The sequence below is a fragment of the Schistocerca americana genome, chromosome 3 (genome assembly GCF_021461395.2).
Source record: "Schistocerca americana isolate TAMUIC-IGC-003095 chromosome 3, iqSchAmer2.1, whole genome shotgun sequence".
Taxonomy (NCBI): Eukaryota; Metazoa; Arthropoda; class Insecta; order Orthoptera; family Acrididae; genus Schistocerca; species Schistocerca americana.
In genome coordinates, this window is record NC_060121.1 from 668,637,922 (window position 1) to 668,658,593 (window position 20,672).

The window sequence follows — 20,672 nt, forward strand, 5'->3', positions numbered from 1 at the left end:
AAGACAACGCACACTGATCTGTATTTGCACGCAGACAGCTGCCACCACCCTTCACAGAGGAATGGGGTACTTAAAACTCTAGTACATAGGGCGCGCACTATCTCTGACGCAGAGAGTCTACCCCAGTAATTGGAACATCTGAGAACTGTATTTCGAAAAAATTGGTACTCAGAGTGGCAGATTCAACGTGCTCTCCGCCCAACCACTACAGCACAACATGTGGAGATGGATGAAATCACGAGGGAGGAGGTAGGCACTGCGTTTATTCCATATACAGGCGCACTCTCGGGGAAAATTGCCCGCATTTTGAAGAAATACCGGGTCGGAACTGTGTTTTGTCCTCCGAATAAAGCTCGTGCACTGGTGGGGAGCGCCAGAGATAACCCCGGTTTGAGGAAGGCCGGCGCGTACCAGATTCCGTGTCAATGTGGCAAGTCGTATATTGGTCGGACGATGCGTACCGTCGAGGATCGATGCCGTGAACACCAGAGGCACACTCGACTGATGTATCCGAGCAAGTCGGCGGTCGCTGAACATTGTTTGTCGGAAAATCACGCTATGGAGTATGAACGCACGAGGATTCTGGTACAGACGTCGAGATACTGGGACAGCGTTGTTAGAGAGGCCATCGAAATTCGCGCCAATGACGACCTCATGAACCGTGACTGTGGCTATAATCTTAGCAAGGCTTGGGAACCAGCGATTGGGTTAATCAAGAGTAAATCGAGCAAACGTATAGTTGTGACGACGACGGCGGACAGAGCCATCACACCGACGCCATCTCAGACGCCGTCGCAATCTGTTCCACCGCGCGACCGTGGCGCGGGGCGCGGACGGCGGAGGGAGCGCGCCGCGGGCGGAGGGTATTTAAATCGGCCGCCGCCGCGACCCAACCCAGTTCCCTCTGAGCAGCCATAGCGTACGGATCTCCGTGCCGGAACGTTCACAGGAGCTCAGTCCGTCAGTTCACCTGATGATGGCGACATGTATGATCGCCGAAATATTGTGCCCGTTGGACACTGTAGACCGGCAGTACACCCATGGATATTTTGACGTTTGACACTGTCCTCTTCTGCTTCTGAGTCGTCATTGAACTTTTAACTATTTTCAGCTGTACGTTTTAATGTGTAAGCTGATTCGAAAACACAAAACACTGATTCAATCCTAATGCCCCTGCTTCAATTATGCTTTTGTAGAAGCAAAAATATCATTCATATGTTGGTCCCCTGTGTTGTGTCCCATTAGCGGAGCTTGTTCCTTCCAGGAAACACCAGCTCCCGCAACACTCAATACAAAAGCACAACCCGACGAGTGTCAAGTTTCGTTATTTGTATGGTGGCTGTTTCACCCTGTTTTTTCCGCTGCATCACCCTAACACTATAAGATTGTTTCAAAGCAGAAACGTTTTCCAAAATTGAATGGTAAGGTCGTACGGGACCAAACTGCTGAGGTCATCGGTTCCTTACGCACTACTTAATCTAACTTAAACTAACTTACGCTACGGACAACGGACACACCCATGCTCGAGGGAGGACTCGAACCTCCAGCGGGGGGAGCCGCGCGGACTGTGACAAGGCGCCCCACACAGCGCGGCTACACTGCGCGGCATTTTTATTGTAAACAAAGGATATTGTGACTTTATTTCATAATTCTATACTAGCTAGTGACGAACTGCACAATGTTCAAAAAAGAACTGAGATTGATACAAGAGGTGCCAACCCGACGGGACAGCTCATGTCAAACGCTCGAAAGAATTTTGAAAGTACGAAATGAACTTGAGATTGGGTTCAGTGAACGTTCAAAAGCACTGCCTTCCCTCACAGTAGAAAATTACTTAGCTATACAAGAGATAATATTTCTTCTTGAACCTTTTGAAGCAGCAACAACAACAATCCCAGGAGAGTCATACATGACTGCTTCTTTAATTATACCTCTTATAAGAGATACTGCTGCAAAGTTTTCAGACTTGGGAAGCACCTTAACTACTAATAAAAGACGAAGTGTTCCGGATTTCTTGGTTAAATCAATTAATTAAAGAGTGAAAAAACCATTTAACACATTGACTGTTAATAAGCTTGTGACATTATTAGATCCTAGGTTTAAAAAACTTGTTTCAGGACATTTCAAGAGACAGAACGCTGTACAAGTACTTCAGAAAGAGTATGCTGGTATCATCCCATCAACTACAAGAATAATACCTGAAACAGAAGCATCCGCGGGCAGTGCTAATACGTCTACTGATACGTCTAACAGTTTAGAATCGGATGATCTACTGTTTTTGGCCAATTAGCAACAGCTTAATGTCTATGTCATTACACCAGTCAGTGATTCCATAATTGATCTACATCAATATTTTGAAAAACTTATAATAGACAAGCAGCTAACGGCCTTGCCGCAGTGGTAACACCGGTTCCCGTCAGATCACCGAAGTTAAACGCTCTCTGTCTGGGCTAGCACTTGGATCGGTGACCATCCGGTCTGCCGAGCGCTGTTGGCAAGCGGGGTGCACTCAGCCCTTGTGAGGCGAACTGAGGAGCTAGTTCATTGAGAAGTAGCGGCTCCGGTCTCGGAAACTGACATACGGCCGGGAGAGCGGTGTGCTAACCACATGCCTCTCCATATCCGCATCCAGTGACGCCTGTGGGCTGAGGATGACACGGCGGCCGGTCAGTACCGCTGCGCCTTCATGGCCTGTTCGGGAGGAGTTAAGTTAATGTAATAGACAAGCACGATTGTGTGTTAGAATATTGTACAAAATCTAATAGTATGTTGCGTGTAATGGCCACAAAATTTTGTGGTGTCCAGGGACTTCAGCTCTTGCGTAGGCGGTTTTGTCCAAGGCAGGATAAATAATTACTGTAAAACGCAACAGACTAAACGAGAAGAATTTTAAAATCTTACTTCCACTTTTTAATGTTGTAAACAACAGACTAAAGGACAAGAATTTAAATACTTAACTTTGTATAAAACAAAATTTGCATATCATCTGTTGTTGTATTTTAAGCATTACAAATTCTTAGAAAGCTATTTTTCATTCGAAATTCCAGCATTAAGAAATCGATCGATACATCGGAAGTGTTATAAATACTATCGATAATATCGGATGCGTCAACTATCGATGACCGAGCGAGGTGGCGCAGTGGTTAGACACTGGACTCGCATTCGGAAGGACGACGGTTCAATCCCGCGTCCGGCCATCCTGATTTAGGTTTTCCGTGATTTCCCTAAATCACTCCAGGCAAATGCCGGGATGGTTCCTCTGAAAGGGCACGGCCGACTTCCTTCCCCATCCTTCCCTAATCCGATGAGACCGATGACCACGCTGTCTGGTCTCCATCCCCAAAACCAACCAACCAACCACCCAACCAACTATCGATGTTTAAGTGGCAACCTTACAGCACAGCGGCATGTCGACAACATTCTGCGCCCCATTTTGTTGCCCTTCATAGCAAACCATCCTGGTCTCACATTTCAGCAAGATAACGCCCGCCCTCTCTCGGCAAGAGATTTTGCTGCTTACTTAGCCACACGTTAGCCAACTACGCCGCCAGATCTCTCCACAGTCGAGAACGTTTGGAGCATTAAGGACAGGGCCCTCCAACCTGTTCGAGATTTTGACGATCGAACGCGCCCACTGGACAGAATTTGGCATGATATATCTTAGGACCTGCAACAACAGTACCAATCAATGCTAAACCGATTAACTGCTTGCATAAGGGCCAGAGGTGGACAAATGCGTCATTGACTTCCTCTGTTTGTGAAGCTCTTTCTCTTAAATAAATCAACCAGAATTCTGAACTGTAATCATCCGTTTATCCGTATATGCACCTCAAATTTACCGATTTCCGTCCCATTCGGATAATTCCTTCATGGTGCCATTTTTTTTTCTTAGAATGTACATGGACTATTTAAGAGTATATTAACACATTACTGCATGCCATAGATAAATGTGCTCTTTGTCTATCGATCACCGTCTGTGTCCCGATTTTAATTATGAGCGGGCTATTTGTTGCCCGGTTCTGGAAACTCGGTTATTGTTAGCGTAATGAGACGCTTTAAGATTACCATATTTTATGTAATATCGTAGTGAAACTACTTAATTGCCGATTTTAACCGTAATTACCTTCTAGAGCCTTCCTACGCTGCTCTTCCAGCGGTAACTGCCCTAGAACAAAGATATTATTACAGCACAGTATCTGCCGGCAGGAAAAGACGGTGAATCCCGCCGTATAAGTTGTTTAGTTAATAAAGTTGCGCGAAGAGGTACCACAAATAAAACCCTGCGTTAAACTGAAGGGATCCAGCGAAGTGCTACTGCAGAAGACAGTTCCAAATTTTGCATTTCTGTCTCCATCTCTATCGGTGTACATGGTGAACTAGAAATGCATAGACAACCTTCCAGTTTTCGGAGACACCTGTGTGTTCTGGTAAAAGGGACGCACAGTCTCCAGTGGATCGATCCAGGTCTACTGCATTTCGTAGGCTTTACTGCCCCAATTATCTTCGTATATGTATTGCACTGCAAATAGTACGCAACGGTGGGAATGTCGACGTCATGTGGTGTGTGTCTTGTTTCCATTCGCTCACGGCAGCTGCTTTTGACGGAAATAATTCCCTCTTTCACTCGTTGTCCTCAACGTTAACAGTGATACACACGCCAGTACTATGGATAGGTTTACTGATTAAGCTCTGGCCCATATGCACCTCTTGTATGGGTTCAGTGAATGCAATAGAAGAACGGCACAGCGACGCGAAGTTGAGTTGAACCCCCCCCCCCGCTCCACAGCAACGGCAACCACGTCACAGTATTGTGTATTGTCTGAGGCTTGTTGCATTGCACTGTGTTGGGTATTGTACGTTTTGTGATTGCAGTTACAGGCTTCTTCACTGTTGTGAAGTTAGGATGATTTCGTTAAGAAAACCGATTAAATTTTACGAGGCCTGTTTTTTAAGCAATTACCGTTTTGAAATGAAAATTAAACAAGTAGAATTTCCGTAGCGTTTTTATTTTTACATGAAAGCTGTACTTCCCGCCAATATTAAGCGTGTTTACGATTGTTTGTGAGCATATGAATGCCTCCTCCGATTGAGAATCTCGGCGACTCTGAAACATGCGTTATGACTCGTTTTCTTAATGCTAAAGGCGTGAAAGCGGCTAAATAGATCGTGAGGACAATTACGTGTATGGAGGAAACATTATGAGCTGTACGAATGTGCTTAATGAAGATCGAAGTGGGCGACCTTGAGTCATTACTGACAATTTGGTGCAGAAAGTTATCTAGAAAGTCGGAGAGAACAGACGCTCTAGGATTTTGATATTATGTGCTCACTTTCCTCAAGTATCAAGAAGTATAGTTTATGCGTGTGTTGCCTAATGCAGCAGCAGGTTTCTACGAGGATGATATTCAAATACTGGTTGTATGTTACGAGAAGTGCTTTATACTGGTGCGAATTGTGCTAAAAATAGATTAATGCACAGGATTTCATGTAAATATAAAATTGCTACGAAAAGTCTACTCGTTTTATTTTTATTTAACCCTTTGTTTCCTGACATAAGAAAATGTTTACTTTTTAACATTTTCTTTGCAGAATTTATGCTATTGTGGCCTCAAATGATGGTAGGATTTTTTGTAAAATTTTATTTTATTTTTTGCAACTTTTTTCTCTCTTGGTACTCAGAAGTACCGTCAGACTCCATGGACAGAATCACACATGCGCAGAAAAATGCTCCAATTTTTATAACTTGTACTTTATTCCACATAAATATTAAATATTTTTACATTAGAAAATTAAGAGAAATATGATATTTCTGAATTTTTTTTTTTAAATTTCGCATAAATTTATTCTAGAGCAACTTCACAATACATAGTAACTTGGCTATACATTTTTGACAGTATATACATATCACATATTTAGTGATACCTCATGAAATTGTAGGAAACAGTTCTTTTTCTCACTGCAGCACAAATACACTTTACATGTACTACATTGTGAATGTGGTCTCGACTGAATTTTATTTTTTGCACACATGTCGCATCGTCCTCTTTCACAACTGAACACTACAAAATGGTTTCCTCGGTTGCCAAGACGTACATCCTTCGGAACAGAAAAGTTATCCTTCCTTCTCTTTGGGAGAGTTATTTCATCTTTATCAGAGTTTCTCTTTTTGAGATTTGGCACTTGCTGTTCATTCATTAGCCCTAGTGCCATAGCACGCCTGAATTCCAGCAGTGGCAGTGCCCCATGTAGATCACTGAAAATGACGTAAGCATTGACAAAAGCAACTTCTATTGCTCCCCAGAAGAGACGGTGCCACCATTTCTTTGATCGCTTGTCAAAACCATAAGTTGAACGTAATCTGTCTGCATGATCCACACCACCCATGTTTTTATTGTAATCACATACAATAACTGGACATGGTATAGTCATACTAGTTGCATCTTTCTGTTTTCTTGTCACTACGCTCTGTTAGGTGCTATGGAAGTTTGACGCAAAATACACTACTTTATTTTCCTTCCATTGAAATACTGTTAGTTCTAAAGATGACACTCTGTGATTTGATTTAGAGATTTTTCTTCAGGTAAATTCCCTGGCAAACCTTTCCTGTTTGTTCTAATTGTTCCACAGGCAAATGTATTTACGGATTTCTGTGTGAGAAAAAGTGGACAGAACAACTAGTGAGAGGTAACGCGTTGTTGCTACAATAAAGTGTTCGCGCAACCTGACGGTACTAATAAGTCCGCCTTATATTTTCCACTTTATCTCATTCACTTGTAACGTAATGCTTCAAGCTGTTATAAAAAAACAAAGAAGGTAAGTACGTACAATGGAAAACTCAACGGAAGTTTCAATAAATTGCGCACAAATTCAGGCAACACCATGGAAACAAGCACATACAATCTTCTGTTTTCACAGCAGCGCGCGAAAAACAATTTCAAGCTCTGACCGCCAGAGAGGTCTATGTATTGCACAATAACAACTATGAAACAGTAGAGCAGAGTTACTGTTACGTACCGACAGGCTTTCAGATCACGGAACTGCACCACGAGAAAATAATGAGAGTCAAAACTTACTGGTACTTTTAAGTACCGTCAGGCAACAAAGGGTTAAAAACGGTTGTTACATAAAAAAAAGACGCCACGTAATTACTTATGAACGGGCAGCCGGAGATTGTGGCTCCCACATTTGAAAATATTCAAAAGGTATCCCTGAACAACCTCTGACACTTTGTCGGTGGATTTCTGGTTCATGCTATACAGTATTTGTAGTGTAAAGTGGTCACAACCCAAAAGTCTGCCGGCTGTTGTGGCCGAGCGGTTCTAGGCGCTTCCGTCCGGAACCGCGCTGCTGCTACGGTCGCAGGTTCGAATCCTGCCTCGGGCATGGATGTGTGTGTGGTGTCCTTAGGTTGTTAGGTTTAAGTAGTTCTAAGTCTAGGGAACTGATGACGTCAGATGTTAAGTCCCATAGTGCTTAGAGCCACTTGAACCCAAAGGTCACCAGAATGAATTTTCACTCTGCAACGGAATTTGCGCTGATTTGAAACATTCTGGAAGATGAAAACTGGGTGCCGGACTGGGACTCGAAACCAGGAACTTTTCTTTCGTCTTTGCCTTGGAGTTTGGACGATAGCAGATGAGACTGCCGGAAGTAAAGCTGTGAGCGCGAGTCATGAGTCGTGGTTGGTTACCTCAGTCCACAGAGCACTTGTCTGCGAAAGGCAAGAAAGATCCCGTTGTTGAGTCTCGGCCCGGCACTCAGTTATAATCTGCCAGGAGGTTTCAAGCCAATGTTGTTTTGAACACCACAGTCCATTACCAGGAATGGTCCTGTTGGAGGTGACGTTTCGTTGCCTTCTCCTGCGTTTAGGTGACCTCCTCAGCCAGTTACACAAAGCCGAGTCACATAAATGTGACCACTGCCTATGTTCGACGTCAACGTGCAATAATCACTCACAGACGGCAGGTGGTAGCACTAGCAGTGGATGGCATATAAAGCGTGTTGGGGAGGACGCGGAAAACAGTCGTTGTTGTAATGATTTATCTGACGTCCAAAAGGGCACGGCCATTGGCTTTTGGGGCAAGGGTGGAACGTTGCTGCGTACGGGCGTTCGTAGCAGGCGCGTGGTTCATGCACCTAGGCCTTCTAGTGTCCATCGGCGACGGAGGCTGGAATTTGCAAGCCAGTACCGCATCTGAAAGTCCACAGACTTGCGACAGGTGGCCTTTAGGGATGAATCACGTTTTATGCTCCATCGGAGCACCGTGTACCGGCCTGCAACAATCGTCGGAGAAGTCCAGGCCCGTGGAGGGAGCTTTATGGTCTGGAGAATGTTTCCGTGGTATTGCCTGGGTTATCTAAAAATGGTTCAAATGGCTCTGAGCACTATGAGACTTAACTTCTGAGGCCATCAGTCTCCTAGAACTTAGAACTACTTAAACCTAACTAACCTAAGGACATCACACACATCCATGTCCGAGGCAGGGTTCGAACCCGCGACCGTAGCGGTCGCGCGTTACCAGACTGTAGCGCCTAGAACCGCTCGGCCACCTTGGCCGGCCTGGGTTATCTCGTCGTTCTGGAAGGCACAGTGGATCAACACAAGTACGGGTTATGATTGGGACTATGTCCACCTCTACATGCAGTATGTTTTTCCTCAGCACGATGGCATCTACCAGCAGGACAATGCAGCATGTTACACAGCTAGCAGTGTACGAAAGTGATTCGAAGAGCACCAGGATGCGTTTACTGTACTTCACTGGCACCAAACTCCCCGGGTTTAAACTCAGTGGGACCACCTCGAACGAGCTGTTCGTGAGAAACTTAGCACAGGTGGCCACGACACTCGAATGAGCCTGCCTCCATATCCCTGTCGGCACCTTCCAGAACCTCATTGACATTGTTCCTGCACGTCTCGCATCCGTCCGCGGTGCAACAGGAAGTTATTCAGGCATTTAACAGGCTGGGCCGTGTAATAGGATCTAGAGTTTAACGCGGATAGCGAACAACGTTGCAGGCCGAGGAATTAAAAATGTACAGAAGGGACAAATAAAATTCCCAAGACTGTCCGGGGATCGTACCCCACACCCTTGGATACGTAAACTGAAACTGCCAGTTATTAAGAGCCGCATTTTAAATCTTAAAGACCTGAAAAAAAATAGAACTACAGGCTGATCTTTTCCCAAAGTACAGATGATATTGAAGCAGGTGACGTCGTACCTTGTACTTTTGCTTTTATTTATCGAACTCTGAACGTTAATCTGTGTGACATTTTTATCTCCGGTTTGACAAGATTATATATCGGGTGGTTATAACTAAACTTTCCCTATTTAACACGTTATAACAGGAAACTAAATACCTTACGAGTACCAAACTTCGTAGCATTGATGTCAAGGATATGGGGAAGAGAAATACGACAGAATCAATTCAGTTGAAACATTTTTAATGTGCTACTATGGTACATCATACCATTACATGCCGGTACCATTACTGCCACCGAAAGGGCTCAGTATGGCGGCCATTAGTGTCCAGAAGAGACCGAAAGCGCAGGATTGCATTCTGCATTGCATGTCCGTAGGTATCTTGGCTACCTCTGTTGATATGCTGCGCTTCCGATCAGCACTTGTGTGAATGCTCCCTGGTAAACCTTGTCCTTCAGGTAGCCTCACAAACAGAAATCACAGGCAGTGAGATCAGGTGATAGTGCCGGCCAAGCGTTTGGAATTGATCGGCTGATAATTCGATCGTTTCGGTTGAGCAGGTGAACTTTACGAGGGGTGTGCGGTGGGGCCCTATGTTGCATGAGAACTGTTGAGTTCAATGAGTCTGTCTCCTGTGGGCGGGTGTGATATGCTGTCGAAGCATGTCGCAGTAACGCTGGCCTGCCACACTGCACGTCTTTGGTTCTTTAGCGCCAACCTGTTCAAAAAATAATGGGCCAGTGATGAACTAGCCGAGAAGCCACACCATACGGTGACGCGTTCACCACTAGAGGAACTTCATGCGTAGTGACTGGAGGTGAAGATCCCCACACTCGCCAACTCGGTGTATTCATCTCACCCATCAGGGAAAAAAGAGGTTTGTCCAGGGCCAGACCTCGTCAAGTTCAGTCCTTGGGAGAATGTGGAGAGCGAAGTCAACACGTCGTTGTGCGTCCTGTGGTGCAAGCTGTTGTACGATATGGATCTTGTACGGATACCGTTTGAGGATGCACCTCCCCTATAGTGGGCCACGGGACGTTCAATTGTCGTGACAAAGCACGCCCACTGCCTGACGATCGGGAATTGCGTGCAGCATTGTCTGCCATAGAACAGCAGTTTGATCGACTGCCTTTGGTGCAACCGGTTGTCGGCCTCTTCCTGGAGCGACGCCCAGTCCTCCAGTCGATTCGAACTTCTTCGTCATGCTCCCCCAGCAGATGGAGAAAAAGGACATTTCCGTAATCCTTCCAGCCAGCAATATTCTCGAATTGCAGTTGCAGAATTGCTGTCGTTTTGATAATAGAGCTTCAGGAATAATTCCCTGCTCTTTTTGTCCAGGCTCATGTTGACACGTCAGCGAGCGCACTGCGACTGGTCAGTGTCCCGTGTGCGGCTCGCGTTAGTGCCGTTGGTAGGTTGGAATCGTGTAATAGGGATAGTGCCGTCTCGTTTTCTTCATCTGTTTACTGGCGCCACTACATTTGCTAGCGTTGACTGTCCGCTAGTGGCAGCAGCAGCGTTTATCGATATCTAGTACCCGTAATATCTTTAGAATTCTTGAACATAACTTACAGATGTATTTGCTGCACTTCACTTGCGTACAGTGTACACATAATAACAATTCTCTATGTATCTAGATTTCATCTTTAGTTGTAACTACGTGCCAGCTGCAATTTTCATTACAGAGTTAAACAAACATAGTCTTTCATTGCTTAGTTTATCAGTTATGTTCTCTGTTCTACCAGACACTGTTGTGAGTTCCAATGGAGTCAATTTTCGTAATAATTTCTTTGCAGGCAATTAAGCATTATCATTTTTGGAAAGTTGAAAGGCAGTTTTTGTTCCAGAATGGTGATAGAAATGCATCAAAACATCATTGTTATCTTTACCTCTGTCTTCAATTTTTCGAAGCCACCACTTCTCATCATACATGCAAACACAAGTCATTCTTTTTGAAAGATGAATATTTGTAAAAAGTGTTGAAGCTGATGATCATCAAAGTCTGCGCCTTTGGAATTAACAATATATCTTAACTGATTGTCACTTATGGAGACATATGTATGATAGCTTCTTTTTCCTTTAACTGGTAAACAAGTCAAATCTCTCAGTCAGTTTTGTTTCGATTTGTCCAGTTTCTGGCGAAGGAACGAATATGTGTTTAACTCTAGTAATATTCTGTCGGCAGTATTTGAACATATCCTGTGAAGTCAGGATCTGTTCTATGTAAAGTCTTTGAAGGGACGCGCGTGTAACTTCTCGTTTTGTTGTTCCGTCCATCCCGTCGCAAGAATTCTTACAATGTGATGAGGCAAAGATATTCTACTATGCCAATAAACCAAAATCATTTTCGTGTTGGCAAACATTAATGAAGTTTTTTGCTTATTTTTGTATTTACTGCTTACACTATCGCTGAAGTTCATGACCATTTCAAAATTACGTATGATATTCTTAATTTCCCGAATGACGTGATGTTGTATGTGTACACATTCGTGGTATTATGATCAAGGTGGTTACTAATTACACAAAGAGATTTGCAACATACTTTTTCTTTTTTAAAGTAGATGACAAATAGATGCAGTGTCGCTTTTGTATTAGTCCAGTGAAAACTTTGAGCTTCATCCTGTTCTGTAAATGCATAGTTTCCTGCAAAATCATCATTCACTAAACAGTGTGTGGTTTCTTTCAGGTTTTTTTGTTTCCTTGATATATTAGGCTCGAGGTTTTAAGTTAAAGTGAGGGAATATTGAAGGCGAGGGGACATTGAAGGCATCAGCTTATCAACAAGAGAATGAAAAGAATCATCACTGGGCATTATCTGTGTAATGAGCTCAGATTAATCGGTTTGTACCCACTGTTTGAAAATTACTTCTTCGTGCAAGATTTCAAGTTCCTTTTTTAATAAGTCAAGTAGGGTACCTGGTCCTGGACATTCTGCATATTAATGTCACGTACCATGAAAGCCATCAGGTCTTTATAATCTGTATTAAGCTTTGCTATTTCTGTCATAAGCTTGTGTTTTGATGATGCTTGCAAACATATACTCTCTGAGTTGCAGATGAACCCAGAAGAATGCATCACTTTGGTTTCAGAATGCAAAACATCCAATTTTGTTATCTTGGTATTTCTGTTTATAGAGGCTGTGGAGCTCATTCTGCGAGAGAAGAATTAACCTTTTCCGCTTCTGCATCTTAACATTGTTAATTACAGCTGAAACACATTCCTTTTTACCAGTACATAAGCAACTATTTTCATCATCCTCATAAAAGTCCTTAACGCAATTAATAACAACTTCTCTTATTTTGTTGGCACCTTGTCTTTTTGAAAGATGTGGTAAGATACCATGGTGGTCGTTTAGTAGCTGCCTGCTTAACTTCACGATTTATTCAGAGGCACCAAATTCCTCAACTGTTTTTTTCTTCGGCCTTGATCTTGGCGGGAGGCTAATTATCTTGATTTTATTATCTTTACTGGAAACTTTGAATTTTTCTTTCGTATTGGTAATAAATATATCATCTTCACAGTGTACATTTTCTGTATTATTTTCATTATGAGGTTTTAAGTCATTATGGAGAGACTCTTGATACGTTTGCTTGACTGCGCTTGTGATTTTATCAGTTTTTCTTTATAAAACTGACAGTTGCTGTTCTGTGGTAAGCTTTGTTATTTTGCACAAAGGAGATTATTCCAAAGTTTCACAGATGGGTTCTACTTGATGCAACAGATAATCCTCAACTAATTCAAAAGGTCCAGGTCATTTTAAACACTATTTACCACATCTTCAACTGGTTTTTCTACAAATGTTTTTGAAGCACAAGTTGGACATAGGGCTTCTCCAGAAATTAGTTTAATATCCACATTTTTACTCATGGAAAGGTGTTCAACTAGTATTTTACACAAATAAAACTGGTTTTTTGTGCGTACCAAATGTGTGTCAACATTTTTTGTCAAAAATGTGGTTGTATTTGTCTAATTTATTTATTTTTGTGATAATGGCAAATATTATTAATTTCTTTCAAAATGTTTAATTTTAGCAGACATTGTTCTTCAGCTGGCAAGTCTTCAGGAAGTTCTTTCTTGTGGTGTTGTTACGGCACTGTTCACTTATTAGTTCACTCACAAAACAGCAAATACTAAATACTTGAACAGTCTGTTATTCCTGAAAACAGTTGCAGGTGGCAGAGTTAAAGTCTAAACTTGCAAAACTATCATTGACTTGTTCATTGACTTGGGTGCCTGCAAAGAAAGTAGTACGAAAAATGACCCCATTGGAACTCACAACAGTGTCTGGTAGAACACACAACTGATAAACCATGCAACGAAATATCATGTTTGCTTAACTATCTAATGAAATTCGGAGCTGGCAAGTAGGTATAACGAAAGTTGAAATCTAAGTACATACAGAAACATTATTGTGTGTATACTGTACGGAAGTGTAGTACAACAAATATATCGGTAAGTTATGTTGAAGGATTAGAACTCTTAACTATTGTTATGACTGCCTATTGTTATTCAAAAGTAGAAATATTTGATAATTTTCCGATGCAATGATTTAAACATCACTTGACCAATGTCAGTCGTAAAATCCAAGCCTTTGTTTGCTAATTTGGCACTGAACGAGCATATAGAGGGGCTACGTTTGTACTGAAATTCCCTGCTCTATTGCTCTTAGTGCAATTGAGTCTCAGTCATCTTTTAGTGAGATATTCGTACGACTATAAGGAAAATTCTGTAAAATTTTCACTTGTTTTCATTTAACCTCTTTTTAGATAATTGACGTTAAAAAGTTTTTGACCATTTTTGAAAAGCTCTAAAAAAAAGGAGAGCATTTGCAGGATTAAACTGTGAGCTGCAGGTAGTTATGTAAGTACTCAACACAAAAATAACATAGCGAGTTTCTATTCCTTCACAAAACATTATGATCTTAAAAAATAACGATTGATAAATTTTGTCAAGTATTTACAGAAAGTGTTTGACTGACTCTTTTGCGTGCTACAAAAATTAAAAAGATGTATTCCTGAAGTTCAGTTAATGCTGAAGACACAAAATATTGAATTATTCTGATATCTTTTAAAATAACTTGGCGCTTAAACTTTACACAAACCACGTTACCCATTAAAATATGCTCAACCTCCATCCAAAAAAAATGCTCAGATGTGTCTGAATTCCTAAGGCACCAAACTACTGAGGTCTTCGCTCCCTAGAATTACACACTACTTAAAATAACTTATGCTAAGAACAGCACAAACAAACTCATGCCCGAGGGAGGACTTGAACCTCCGGCGGAAGGGGCCGCGCAATTAGTGATGTGGCGTTTCTAACCGCGCGTCCACTCCACGTGGCCACCATTTAAAAAAATGGATGCCAGAAAAAGCTACGACTTACAAAATTTTGTTATAAAGTGTTTTGTGACTGTCTACCTACAGGATACTCAATAAATTTTATTTGTGTTGGGTGATTTGAAGTGGATTAACCCCGTTGCCAATAACCTTGCTAAAATCACAAACTCTCCAGAAATGTGTCTTGCAAATGATTGGTTAAATACTGCGAGTGTATTTCTATATGGATGTGATAGCTAAAAATTGCAGGAGGGACAAGGAAAGAAAATTGAAGTATTTGAGATGTAGGCTTGGAAGAAAATGTAGAATATAAAGTGAGTAGATAGAAATGAAGAACAGTAAGGTAATGCAAAGGGTAAAGGAATAAAGAACTCCACTAAAGTGGGTTAAGAAGAGGAAGTCAAATTGGGTGGGATATACACTGCAAGGAAGAGAAATTCAAGGAAAAGGAATTCCAACAACAGGTATCGAATGTACAGTGGAAGGTCAGAAGAAGAGAGGAAAGGGAGTAAAAATGCTTGATGAAATGAAAAGTGGGAGATATAGACTGCGAAGCAGTTGGCATGAAACTGTTCAGATAGAGACAGCAAAGGTATCAGAATCCTGCCAATAGGCAGAACATCTTATGATTATGATTAGGATGATCACGTCCTGATGCCTCATAAATATTATCGTGTCCCTTTGATAGTCTCCATTTTATACTTACGCCGTGTATCCCTCGTTGAAATTACAGTGAAATCCAGACCATTAGCTGCTTACAGGCGTTGATAAATAACAACGGGGACAGTTGAAAATGTGTACCCCAACCGGACTCGAACCTGGGATGTCCTGCTTACACGGCAGACGCTGTCCGACTTTTATTTTAATGAAAAATGTATCAAGTCGTCGGGTGGCGGAGGCAAGGTGGGCAGGGTTCGCAACCCGAAGCCTGAACACACTCTCTCCTCCCTCCCATTCCTGCGAATGTGGTACAAGGGATGCAATGGTTTTATCGGTTTTTTGTTATTTTATTTAATTAATTAAATTGTTTTTTTTTCAAGTAATAAGTAACTGAAACTAGTAAGAGCACTCGTCGTGTCGAATTGGGGACGCACATAACTGAAAACATAGTGATAGGTGCAACAACCGGCAAAAAGAAAGAGAGCAAAGTGTGAGGCTAAGGAGGCCATTAAATAAAACCTAAAGGTGGAATCCGTACCAGCATTAATCAGTACTACATCTTGTACCGAATAGGAAGCAAAAACTGCGAGAACCTTTCGCACAGGGGACAAACAGAGGAAAAGGGGCAAATACTGCTACACAGTGCGAGGGGTCACGACGAAACTCTCCATCTGCTGTATCATCCAGGTATGACGTCTCGCAATGACCAAGGTAGATCCCACGTTGTACCGTGTAGTGTTCCATCATCGTCTTGTAATTTTAGCTTCTCTTACCCGTGATGATCCAGCTGCGTAGAGGGTCTTGGAACGCACTCCACAAATAATTGGAAAAATACTGTCGATACTTTGGGTTACGGAGGATCTTGCAATGTCGTTCCTGCAAATAGTTCCAAAAAGTCTAAAAGTGTCCGTAGTGCCGTCTTGAAACAAATAATGCACTGCATGTCCACGAAGCCACGTCACGGCATTAGTTTTCATGCCTGGGTAATACGCCTCATCCGGGAATAATATAGTCTTGGGTTCGATATGGTTCGGCGTCACTCGAAGAAAGTTTGCTGACATTTGCTTCACTAGGTGCCACACTGCTGTAGACTCGCCACAGCGGAGACGGTGTTCATTGTTGTCTTGAATGGCACAGCTCGTGCGCGTAGGTGAGTCCACCATGTGGATCGCATGTAGTCTTGATCTGGTCACCTGCATACCGTTGACAGTGATATAACACATCGCCGTGACGTCAGTGTCCAGTGTTACGTGGTGAATCGTCCTCCACACTACTCGCCAGTTGACGTTCGGGTGCTTCCTCTCCACGATGTTACCGGGTGGTCCAAGCTGCAGGACACTATAAACCGTCCTTGCCGTCGCCAGTCGAATCGCTGGTAAGGCAAGTCGAACGTAGCTGAGTTAGAGGTAAAAGACACCGATGTAGAAGAATGACGGAGGGACGTGGAGTATCGGCACAAGTGGCGAGATGGAGGGCGGCGCTAGTTCTTCTAATAACAAACTCGTCAGACTGTCCGGACGGTGGTGCCACGGTTTGACTAACGTGCTCGCAAATAGGGCGACCACTGTCATGATCGTGATAAAGGCCAAGCCCTCCCCGATCCGGAGGAAGGGTGAAAGTCTCATATTTGATCTTGAAAAGCAGTCCTGAACTCACGAACGACCCAAAAGCCGCCAGTATACAGCATACAGCGAGCTAACATCACCGGTATCGGTAATATCTGCGGAAAGCGTGACGCTAAATGTGTGTTGGCATACGGGGTCCGTTGGACGATGTCTAGTGCTCGTAGGCGGTTGTTGGCTATCCCAGTCCGAACATTTCATAAAAGTCGTCGAGAGTTGTGAGCTGCGATTTGTCTCATATCGTCTGTGAAATCAATGCCGAGGCATTTCAAAGTATCTCTGAGCCGTGAGGGTATGACGCTGCCCTCACTCAGTCCGATCCCGATGTTCATCGTCACTGATTTTGCGACGTTGATACCAGTGGCCAGGCTACATGTAGCTATCCAATTCAGTGGGTTGGCGGTGTCGTCGCCGTTGCAGATGATGATCACCAGGTCGTCAGCGTATGCTTTACATCGGAGAGTGTGGTCTCGTAACGTCATACCCGTTAGCCGTTGGCGCAGGCCCCATAGGAGTGGTTCCATGGCCACAGCGTAAAGTGCACAGATGGCAGCCTTGACGTATGGATCGGGAAATGGTGAAGGGCTGCGTAGGTCGGCCGTTGACGATCACCTTAGATGTCGCGCCACGGAGTAGTCGCATGACGACAGTGACAAATGGCTGTGGGTATCGCATAGTTTGAAGGACCGCTTCCAAATAGTTGTGGTCCACGCGATTGAGAGCTTGACTGAAATCGATTGCCGCCAGCGCACCCTTCAGGCGGCATGTCCTCGCCAGTGAGATGAAGTCACGATATTCACTGAGTGCTGTTAGAATATCATTGTCGCATCGTAATGACGTTTGATCGTGTGAGATGACGTGTTGTAGTCTGGTGTATCCACGCCTCCAACAGGCGAGAAAAGATCTTAAAGTCGCAATTCAATAGCGACAGCGGACGGTAGTCTTGCGTCCGTGAGCCACCGGACGGCTTGTGAATTGGAATAATCATGCCTTCTACAAGGGCCTCTGGGAACGGCACTTCCGGGGATAGTAGTTCGCGACAGATGTCCATGGTGGCTAATAAATATTGAAAAGTCCGGCAAAGGAGGCCTTCAGGACCCGGAGATTTGTTTACAGCTCCTTTTCTAATGGCGTCGATCACTACTTCTTCCGTAAATTCTTCAATCAAGGCCGCTTCCATTGCCGGAGTGACGGTGCCGTAAATCGTCTGAGAGACTCCCTCCAGTGCTGTCGGATCGGGAGGCTGACCTGAATAGAGCTGGGAATAATGAACATAGAACGCTGTGCTTATGTCTTGTTGCGTGGTGAGGCGACTACCGTCCTCCTTGTCAATGAAGCGTATCAGCGCTCTTTGGCGTCGTTTACGTTCAAGAAGTACGTGGAACATAGACGGGCGTTCGCTGGCTATTCCATCCTGCGTCCTCGAGCGGATGACCACTCCCTCGAGGTGGCGTCGCATATTAGCGATGGTCTGAGCCTTAGCACGGTGGACCGCCGTTTGTCGTTCCGGAGATGGCGCAGTCGCGCAGTACCCTGAAGTAAAAATCGAGTGTATGTCGACTCCAAGCAGCGTAGTCGCGACCGTAGGTTATCAAAGTTCACCTGAGTGCCGGTTTGGCGCAGTCCAACCACCAGCGGATCGTTATGGAATAAACACGGAGGCGATTTTCACACGAATGCCAGGAATCCTCAGCGGCTTGGCGGTAAGCAGCGTCCGACAGGTGAGCGACGTTTAACTTTCATGGTCTGCGGCTTCTCCACACTTGTTGTCGCCGTAGGATGGCGGCACAGATATAAGCTGTGTGGTCCGCGAAAGCTGCAGGCCGCAGTTCCGCATCCTGTGTCCCAGCGACAAGAGAGCGTGAGACTTAAATCCGGTCGATGCAACTGGAAGAGTGACTCGTGAAGTGTGTGAATCCTGGTCGATGACCGTGAAAATGTTCCCAAGTGTCCACCATCTGCAGGTCTGGGATTAGCGTCTCGAGTTCCGGGCACGGATTATGTCGTGGGAGTTGGTCTCTGGGTGCCAGTAGGCAATTGTAGTCACCTCCAAACACCAGATGGTCATGGAAGAGCGGGGCGACGTCTTCCGCAAAGAATCGTGAACGTTCGCCACATTTGTCCGTCCCGGAAGGTGCGTAGATATTGATAAGGCGGACACCCAGTACTGTGAGTGCCATTCCTCTCGCCCAAGGTAGAAAGAGAATATTGTCCGCCACGATCCTTTCCCGAAGACGTACAGCGACGGCACTGCCTGTTGGGGAAGCTGGAGAGACTCATGCGTCGTAACCGTACACGCCTGGGAAGTCGTCGACGTACACCTCCTGGAAAAGGGCTATATCGATGGAAGCAGAATTCAACATATCCTGAAGCAAGGATAACTTAGCGCTCGTCCGTATAGCGTTGATGTTTAAAGTTGCAACACGATAAGTTCGAGGTCTACATCTACATCTGCATGGATACTCTGCAAATCACATTTAAGTGGCTGGCAGAGGGTTCATCGAAGCACCTTCACAAGTATCTAATATTCCAATCTCGTATAGCGCGCGGAAAGAACGAACACCTATATCTTACCGTACGAGATCTGATTTCCCTTATTTTATCGAGGTGATCGTTTCTCCCTATGTAGGTCGGTGTCAACAAAATATTTTCGCATTCGGAGGAGAAAGCTGGTGATTGGAGTTTCGTGAGAAGATTCCGTTGCAACGAAAAACGCCTTTCTTTTAATGATTTCCAGCCCAAATCCTGCATCATTTCTGTGACACTCTCTCCCATATATTGCGATATGTCCATAGCAGCCGTGTTGGCCATCAACACCCATGTAAGGGATGTGTGTACGTGACGTCTGTCTCATCGCTGTCACTGATTGTGGAAAAGGATCAACACTGGTGGGGTGTATTCCCCCGCGTGTCGTCGGACACGATGGGCAAGGAGTTTTCCTCACCGTCGTTCGCCCAGTCGCTATGAAATACCATCGGCTGTTCGTGGTTGTTGGTGGCTGCTGTGACGCTCGGCGCAGACCTTCGGCGCAACTGGTTGGTAATCGGCAGCGGCTGTCTGCGTGTGATACTGCTGTTCTGTGGGATCGGAGGGACTGAGACCGCCACCAAGGCGATCTGTTGAATGGGATGTTACTGCGGTCTCTGTGCCGCCGGTACCGTCGGTTGATTGTCCACAGTCCATGTCAGACGTTCGCTGCAAGCACTCGACCGACGGAGCACGCCGCTGTCTCTTGTGTTTCCGCGGGGGACGCTGTTTAGGGACGTGTGTTTCAGTATCCGAATGTTGGTGGATCTCTTCAGCTGCTCCGGTGTCTGGAAGAAAAGTCGCTGTCCGGACAACCTGTGGGAAAATGTCCATCCTGTCATCCGTGCTTTCTTGTAAGGTCGGTCGGGGGCGCCGTTGTAGTGGCTGGATCTGATACTACAGAATCCATCGTGGCCTCGCTATCGTGGGCGGCTATCGTACGAATGTGGTCGGCATCGGAAAGGGCGGCCGCCCGTGCAGTCCCGGCAAATTGAGACGAAGGGTCGTCACCGCAGAAGGAGTTATAGGTTCACCTGTCGAGAACTGGGTCCTTCTTGGCCACAACCGGAGCAAGTGCGTGGCTGTCCGTCATACATAATAATCGCCCTACATCCGCCGATGACGAGATAGGATGGTACATGAAACTTCCTGGCAGATTAAAACTGTGCGCCCGACCGAGACTCGAACTCGGGACCTTTGCCTTTCACGGGCAAGTGCTCTACCAACTGAGCTACCGAAGCACGACTCACGCCCGGTACTCACAGCTTTACTTCTGCCAGTATCTCGTCTCCTACCTTCCAAACTTTACAGAAGCTCTCCTGCGAACC

The 20,672-nt window shown here is 44.6% G+C and overlaps 1 protein-coding gene and 1 non-coding gene across 2 annotated transcripts in view; one reads left to right on the forward strand and one right to left on the reverse strand.

Moving 5' to 3' along the window:
* LOC124606301 (myb-related transcription factor, partner of profilin-like) overlaps nt 1-20,672 on the forward strand; it is a 193,013-nt gene that overhangs the window by 46,256 nt on the left and 126,085 nt on the right. The window lies entirely within an intron of this gene.
* On the reverse strand, nt 20,511-20,585 carry Trnas-uga. The gene has a single exon. It is a non-coding gene; the product is annotated as a tRNA-Ser (tRNA).